A 7,118-nucleotide genomic window follows, 5' to 3' on the forward strand; every position below is an offset into this window, starting at 1 on the left:
TTAGGGCTGTTGTGCATAGGGTCGCTATGAGTCGGAAAAGACTCGATGGCACATAACAACAACCACAACATACACTTGTAGAAGTGCAACCACTGTGTTCCTTAGAGGCAAGCATGGTGAAACCTTGTCTCACTTTCTTTGGGCATGTTGTCAAGAAGTAATAGTCCTTGAAAAAAGGCAAGTGGAGGATCAGCTAAAGAGAAGAAGACCTTCAACTACTGGACTGACAGTGTCTGTGACAAGGGGCTGGAGCCTCACAGGGTTTTCCACGATGTGCTCTTTATGGAAACAGAGCGCCAGCTCTTTCTTTCTATGAAGTCACTTGTGGTTTCCAATCACAGAAGTTTTGTTCAACAGTCGATCTTTTAACTATTGTGTCACTGGAGCTCTTTATCTTAAGTAAATATAAAGAGATAATGATGCACACCACATAGTCTAAAAAAGACATTTTTGGTTATTAAAAATGTATCTTAATCTAAAACTGGGAGCTGGGTAGGTGACCTTGGGCCTGGTCTCTTGACAACTCCAAACTTGTGTAACATAGTCATGATGATACTGTCTCTTGGAGTAGTATGGCTTATAATAAAATGAGATCAATTTATGGCCTGTTCAAAGACCATAAAATAATGTAGTCTCATTTCAAAATCACAAATAGTAGATCAGTTTAGCTCAGGAATGTGAGATGACAGCATCAGTATAATTATCCTCTGGACACTTCCTGGCTTGTAACTACTTGATAAGAATAGGCAGATGAATGCAGATGAACTGTCAAGGGCCTTGGGAGGAGAGACTGGAATGTTTTTGATAGAAGTGCTGCATTTTTGAACTTAATTGCTCTTAACAGGACTTATCTGAACTAACCAAACTGCATAAGGTTTTAGTTCACTAAAATATCAGCTTCTGACCAACCTCACAACCATGTCCAGAATTTAATTACAGAAGTGGTTTCTGAAAATTAACTCTGATGAATGCAATATGATACATGGAAATTTAGGACAGTGATAAATGTCGTTCAGTTAATGGTACATCTATACCATATACATAAGTAACACTAACAGGTATAATTAAGTGAATTATATCTTAGCTGCATATTGTAATAGATCTTTTTCAACAAAGCTTCTATAATATATATAGCTTGATGAAAAACATGTGAGAAATGCCATTATAATATTTATGTATGATTTCCTTAGAGTAGGAAATTTACCAGTATTTTGAGGCATGCTTTGACCTCTTCGTTTATTTTCTTCAAAACTATTCTGTGCTAATTGATGCCTGACATCATTTGGATGTTTTCACAACTCAGTATTCTTCCTACAGTCATTAGCAAGTCGATCAATTTACTTACGTCCTTAGGTCTTTTGAAATATATGATGAAAAAAAAGATACAGAAAATCATTATGCAAATGGATGTCTCATTTGGGCAAACTGAAGGTTTGTTTCAGCAGGTTGTGATTTCTGTAAATGGGAAAAAGACCCAAATGAGAGTGACTGTTGTTGCTGATGAGTAGGACTCATGGTGACCCTATGAACAACAGATCTGAACCCTGTCCTACCCGGTGCCATTCTCACCATCTCTGACACACTCAAGTCCATTGCCGCAGTCCCTGTATCAATCCATCTGGTTGAGGGCCATCCTCTCCTTTGCCATCTTTCCAAGCATAATATAGATAGCTTCCCTTTTCCAAGGAATAGCCTTTGGGAAGAGTGCGAAGGCTTGACCTTGGAAGATTTTTGAACTCTAGTCCTTTTCAGACAAAGGGTGAGGAATTAGGAAGTTCCACAAGGTTTAAAGCAGTGTTTTCAAATGATTGTGGGTTTAGGAATTATTTGTAGGAATGTTATGTTGGTGTTAGGTGCCGGTGAATTGAGTACAACCCATAGTGACCTGAACTCTGTTCTGTCCTGTGCTATCTTTGCAATCTCTGACACACAAGCCCATTGCTATAGTCACTGTGTTAATCTACCTGGTTGAGGGTTTTCCTCTCTTTTGCATGATGTTCCTCACCAAGGAATAGCCTCTCTTGGAACAAGCCCAGAGTATGTGAGAAAGTTTTATCATCTTTGCCTCCAAGGAGCTGACGGCTAAGCATTCTCCCAGACATATTTGTTTATTCCTTTGGCAGTCTTGGGGCTATTCTAGTACTGTTTTCCAAAACCACAGTTCAAAGGCATCAATTTTTCTTGTGCCTTATTTATTGCCCAGCTCTCAGATGTATAGCAAGTAACTGAGACAACAGTGGCTGGAATTTTGAGCACCTTAGTCTTCAAATTGACATCATTGCTTCTCAATAATTTGGAAAGTTTCCTGACTATAGATTTTCCCAGCCTAGGAGTAAGAAGCTATGCTGAAATCCCACAGGCATGTGGTTTGAATCACCAGCTGCTCTACAGAAGGACGGGAAATCTCCTGTGTGATTTACTGCTTCTGGAAACCCACTGGAAGGTCAGCTCTAGGTTGGTTTTGACTTGAGGGCACACAACAACAAAAAGTAATGGTTAAGGATGGTGGGGAAAGCAGAAGAGATGGCACTAATCATTGTTGAAATTAAATTAATTTCTGCAATCTGCTATTTTCCTTGCTGATTTCAATTTGTTCTTTGCAAAAAAAAAAAAAATTTAATACTGGACACTGTCCAATAATTCTCCAAAGCCAGAGAAAAGAGTTTTGTATTCTATGTATTAAATTCATTGATGACTCACTGGTAACTTGATACTTATGTAATTAATTTAATCTCATGCTACATTTCCTTAATTTTTAACTAAGAAAATTTTTAAAAATGATATTTGATCCTAAAAAGAATTAACTAAGGTAATTGTTTATTGTTCTAAGAGGATATTTCATGATATAAATTTCCACTTTAATAATCACATTGAGTTGTATATCTTAATCAGGAAATGGTCTATGTTTTGAGTAGTTCTAAACATTTCATATTTATAAGCCTATTTTTATTTTCCCTCTGTTTAAGTTCACTTTCAACTCCATTTTCCATCTCCTTGACAAACATGTTTATTGGATTTCTTTTCTCTGATAATGTCTCTTCATATGGTTTCTTGTCAGTAAATCTGTTGCTGCTTTTCCTGGTACTTTGGATACCAATTCAATCGTCTCTGTGTCTTTGGCATATTCTCAGGAGGGGATTGGGCTTCGGGAAAAGAGAGCATGCTGGGAAAGGTGGGGGGGGTCAGAGAGAGAGGAGCACCCTCCACAAGAGCATCGGACACAGTGACTGCTACACTGGGCGCGTCGAGCATGGTGGGGATCCTGAGGGTGGCTCAGGATAGGGCGACATTCTCCTCTTTGGTTCATAGGGAGGCTTTGAGTCTTAGTTGACTTTGATGATACATACTGACAACACTTCACCTTATCTGGATTGATAGGATTCTACCCAGAAAATCTATTGCTGGATTTTAGTCTGGTACTTTTATGAAGCTAAGATCTTTATAATTTCCATGTAATTTGACAAGAAAAAAATGTGACTTAAATATAATTTTTGTTAATGTATCTCTGTCTATCTTTGGCACATATGAATTTTTCTTCATTAACATATCTGACTTTTTTATACAAGCTTTGAGAGGGGCAATTTCACTATTCAACTTAGAAATTTGCTATAATGAACTTTAGATATTTTCACATCCAAGTTCCTGAGTTGATAGATAAAGAGGTGGGTAAATGATTTACTTGTTGAAAGCCACAAATCAGTTAGTGTAGAGGAGGGACTAGAACCTAAGAATCCTAGATTCCTAGCCACTGTTGCTACTACTCAGGACCTACTGTATGGACATGCTTTAATTGACTACTTTGGCTAAATTGATTTTATGCTGAGTTCATCCCTTTGTTAAATTTATCTGTCTGCATTCAGACACTGCACCTTTAAATCAGAACAGCCAAAACTATAACCTTGTGAACCAGAAGTTCAGAAGGAGAGCTGGCATACAGTCATCTCCTCACTGAAAATACACATGGCTCGCAGATGCTGAACAGTCATACTTGTCTCCAAAGACGACATATCACTTCTTAGTTGCAGTAACCTATTCTATGTTCATTTGATGAATATTTAGTGCACATTTACTATGAAACAAGCATGCTGTCTTTTGTATCTCAGGGTTCCTGTTCTTAGGGAGCTTACAATTTAAGATGTAAATAAATGTGCAAAAACTAACTATACAAAAAAGTGATTCTGAAAAGAAAATATATATACGTATGTAGTTTGAGATTTCCCCCCTTCATTTCCTTTGTTGCTCAGAAAATGACCCATTTTGATAGGTAACCAAGAATAAAAGCAGGTAAGTATATGTAATGGTAAGTTGATAATTCTTAATTACCTAGATTTATTTGGTCCACAAATAACAATTATTTTTCCTGCCAAGTTTGCTGTTGTAATTAAGTGGAGTTGAAGGAGGTGGACAAATTGAAGTTTTGGCGGAGGGGAGTAAGGACACAGGAAATTCATGTGTTTTGATGTTTTATATATTGTTATTATTATAAAATATCCTTTGGGTAAAACATTTAAACTTTACTTAAGGCTATAAATGAAAACATCCTGTCTGTTCTGGGTACCCACTTAAAAAATAACAGTTTATGTTCACTTTCCTGGAAATTTTCTATGCATACAGAAACATATGTTGTTGGTCTTGTTGTTAGGTGCTATTGAGTATGATTCATAGTGATCCTATGAACAACAAATTTGACACTATCCTATCCTGTACGAACTATCGAGTATGTATTATCTCTGACATACTTGAGCCCATTTGCTGTAATCACTATGTAAGACCATCTGGTTAGGATCTTCCTCTCTTTTGCCAATCCTCTACTTTTCCAAGCATGATATCTTTCTCCAAGGAATAGACTCTCAAAGTAATATGCCCAAAGTATGTGAGAAGAGGTTTTGCCTCATATACATATATTTTTTCTACAAATGGGTTACTATTAAACGTTTTTCTTTTCACTTATGCCCTAGACATATTTATACCTCAATATAATATCGATTTATGTATTTTTTTTAAAATAGCTGCATAATATATCTTAGATCTGGTGGCCTAGTGGTAAGAAAGTGTGCTGCAAGGCCAAATGCATGGGATTCGAATCTACCAGATGTGCCTGGCAGAAGAAGGATGGACAATCTCCTACTGTGCAGTTCACCAAATCTGAAAACTCATCAGTTATGGGTCAGTTTGGACTTGATGACAAATAACAACAGCAACATACATGTTATAACTCAGGTAGGTGTATGTTGACTTCTATTGGTTGGTTTGTTTTTAAATGTCAGAAATACTGGGGAGGTAAAGCAAAAATACAGTTAATAAAAAGCATTTTTTTTTAAAAAAGTAGTCATTATCAGAGTGAATAATTGCATTGCCACATACTGTTAAAAGCTTATAAGAAAAAATGAGTATTTCTTCACCTTTTCTGACTTGTATGACCCATCAGCGTTCTGATTGGCTGCTTTGTCTTTTCATTCACAACTACAGATAACTTTCTCCCTAACCAACAGGAGGAAGCGGTAAAAGTCAAACTCTTTTCCTGTATGAGCCCACACTTGAGGCTGTAATATCTAGCTTTGACCAAACATGCTTGCATTTCAATTCAGGCCCACTGTGCTGAAGAATTCTCCACCCTCCTCTGCTCCCCACTTGGCTTGACTTCCTGTCTTTTATCAGCTCCAATCTATTTAGACTTTATAATGTGCTCAGAGCAGGGTAGAACAAATAAAAGTGTTCTACTTACAATTTAAGGAAGGCAGGGGGCTAGTTTCTGTTTTAAGATAAAAATCTTTCAACAGAACACAAACGCCACAAAACTTCCTTTAACCCAAACATCATTGTCACACTCTCTCAAGTTCTTTATTACTTACACAGCCAGATGACTCAAGATTGCTAACATTTCTTTCAATAAGGAGTTTGCTGGCCTCCGACCAAAACATTCTGGTTCTCCCCCATCTTCCTTCTTTCTCCCCTGGGAGACTGACATTTGGAGCCTTGATGCACAAAGTTTTGATAGAATGAAGATTGTGCATGTTTTATGTTTGCTGCCTAACATAATTGTTTGTCCTGAGTTTTCCAAAGACCCTAATCCTTTCTAAAGGTGTTTTGTTTTTTTTTAAATTTTGGTGCTTGATTGTTTTTCAGAGGTAGCAAAAAAGAAAAGCCCCTAAGCCTTCTAGTTTAGAAATACGTTGCAAAAAGGATGGATGGATTTCGGTTTGCTAATGTACCACATAACTGAGTATTCACTCAGTTGGAGTAACTGATGGAAAATAATTTGCATTCACTTTCCTGTCATTCAGAGCCAGAATCAGCAAAGAGGGAATGAGAACTTGAGTCTTAACTTCCAGGGGATTACAATCACAACTTCCAAGTTGGCACTGACCTTCCTGCAAAAATGGGCCCCACTTTTCTTTTCCCTCCTGGAATGGTTTACTTCCCAGCTTCTTTGGCATTACTGGGTGCGGAGAGTCACCCTCAAACCTGAGAGTGTCCCAAAGGCATTACTGCCACATTTCTATATCCGAGGGTCAGTCTTAGCAAGCGTCCCCTATCTAACTCGAAGCCCTTTTCACAGCCACTCAGTCCAGTGGGCTTGGCTCCAGATCCCCTATGCTAGTGGCTCCCTATCTTGCCCAGAGGCGGCAGGGCCCTGCCAGCCCCTCCCCTCCGCGGGTCCCCATGTGCACGGGCGGGGCTGCAGGGTCCGGAGAGGAGCGGGGGCAGCCGTGAGGGGGCGCCGCCTGTGCACGAACCCGGCCGCAGGGCCGCAGAGGACGCGGGCGCTGCGCGGGGAGCCGAGGCCGTGCTGGGGTCCCGCGTCCGGGGTCTCCGGGGACGGGGAGGCGGGGCGGCGGCGGGAGCGGCGCTGAGGACAGGGCGGGGGGAAGGGTGGCGATTCGGGGCCGCGGCTCTTTCTTCCGAGCGCCCACAACTCGGGGTTGAGAACTTCTCCCCGCTGCGCCCGCGCCCCGCGCGCTCGTCGACCCCTGGCTCCCGCACCTCGTTCCCGGCCCGCCCACCTCTCCGCCTGCGGCCGCGACGCCCCCCCTGCCGGCCGCCGGCCGCGCTTCTCTCAGTTACAAAGGAGGGAAAATGAGCCGGGCGGAGGCGGCGCGGCGCGGGGCCACCACGGC

The sequence above is a fragment of the Elephantulus edwardii genome, unplaced genomic scaffold (genome assembly GCF_000299155.1).
Source record: "Elephantulus edwardii isolate Elephantulus edwardi_28Jun2011 unplaced genomic scaffold, EleEdw1.0 scaffold00098, whole genome shotgun sequence".
Classification (NCBI taxonomy): domain Eukaryota; kingdom Metazoa; phylum Chordata; class Mammalia; order Macroscelidea; family Macroscelididae; genus Elephantulus; species Elephantulus edwardii.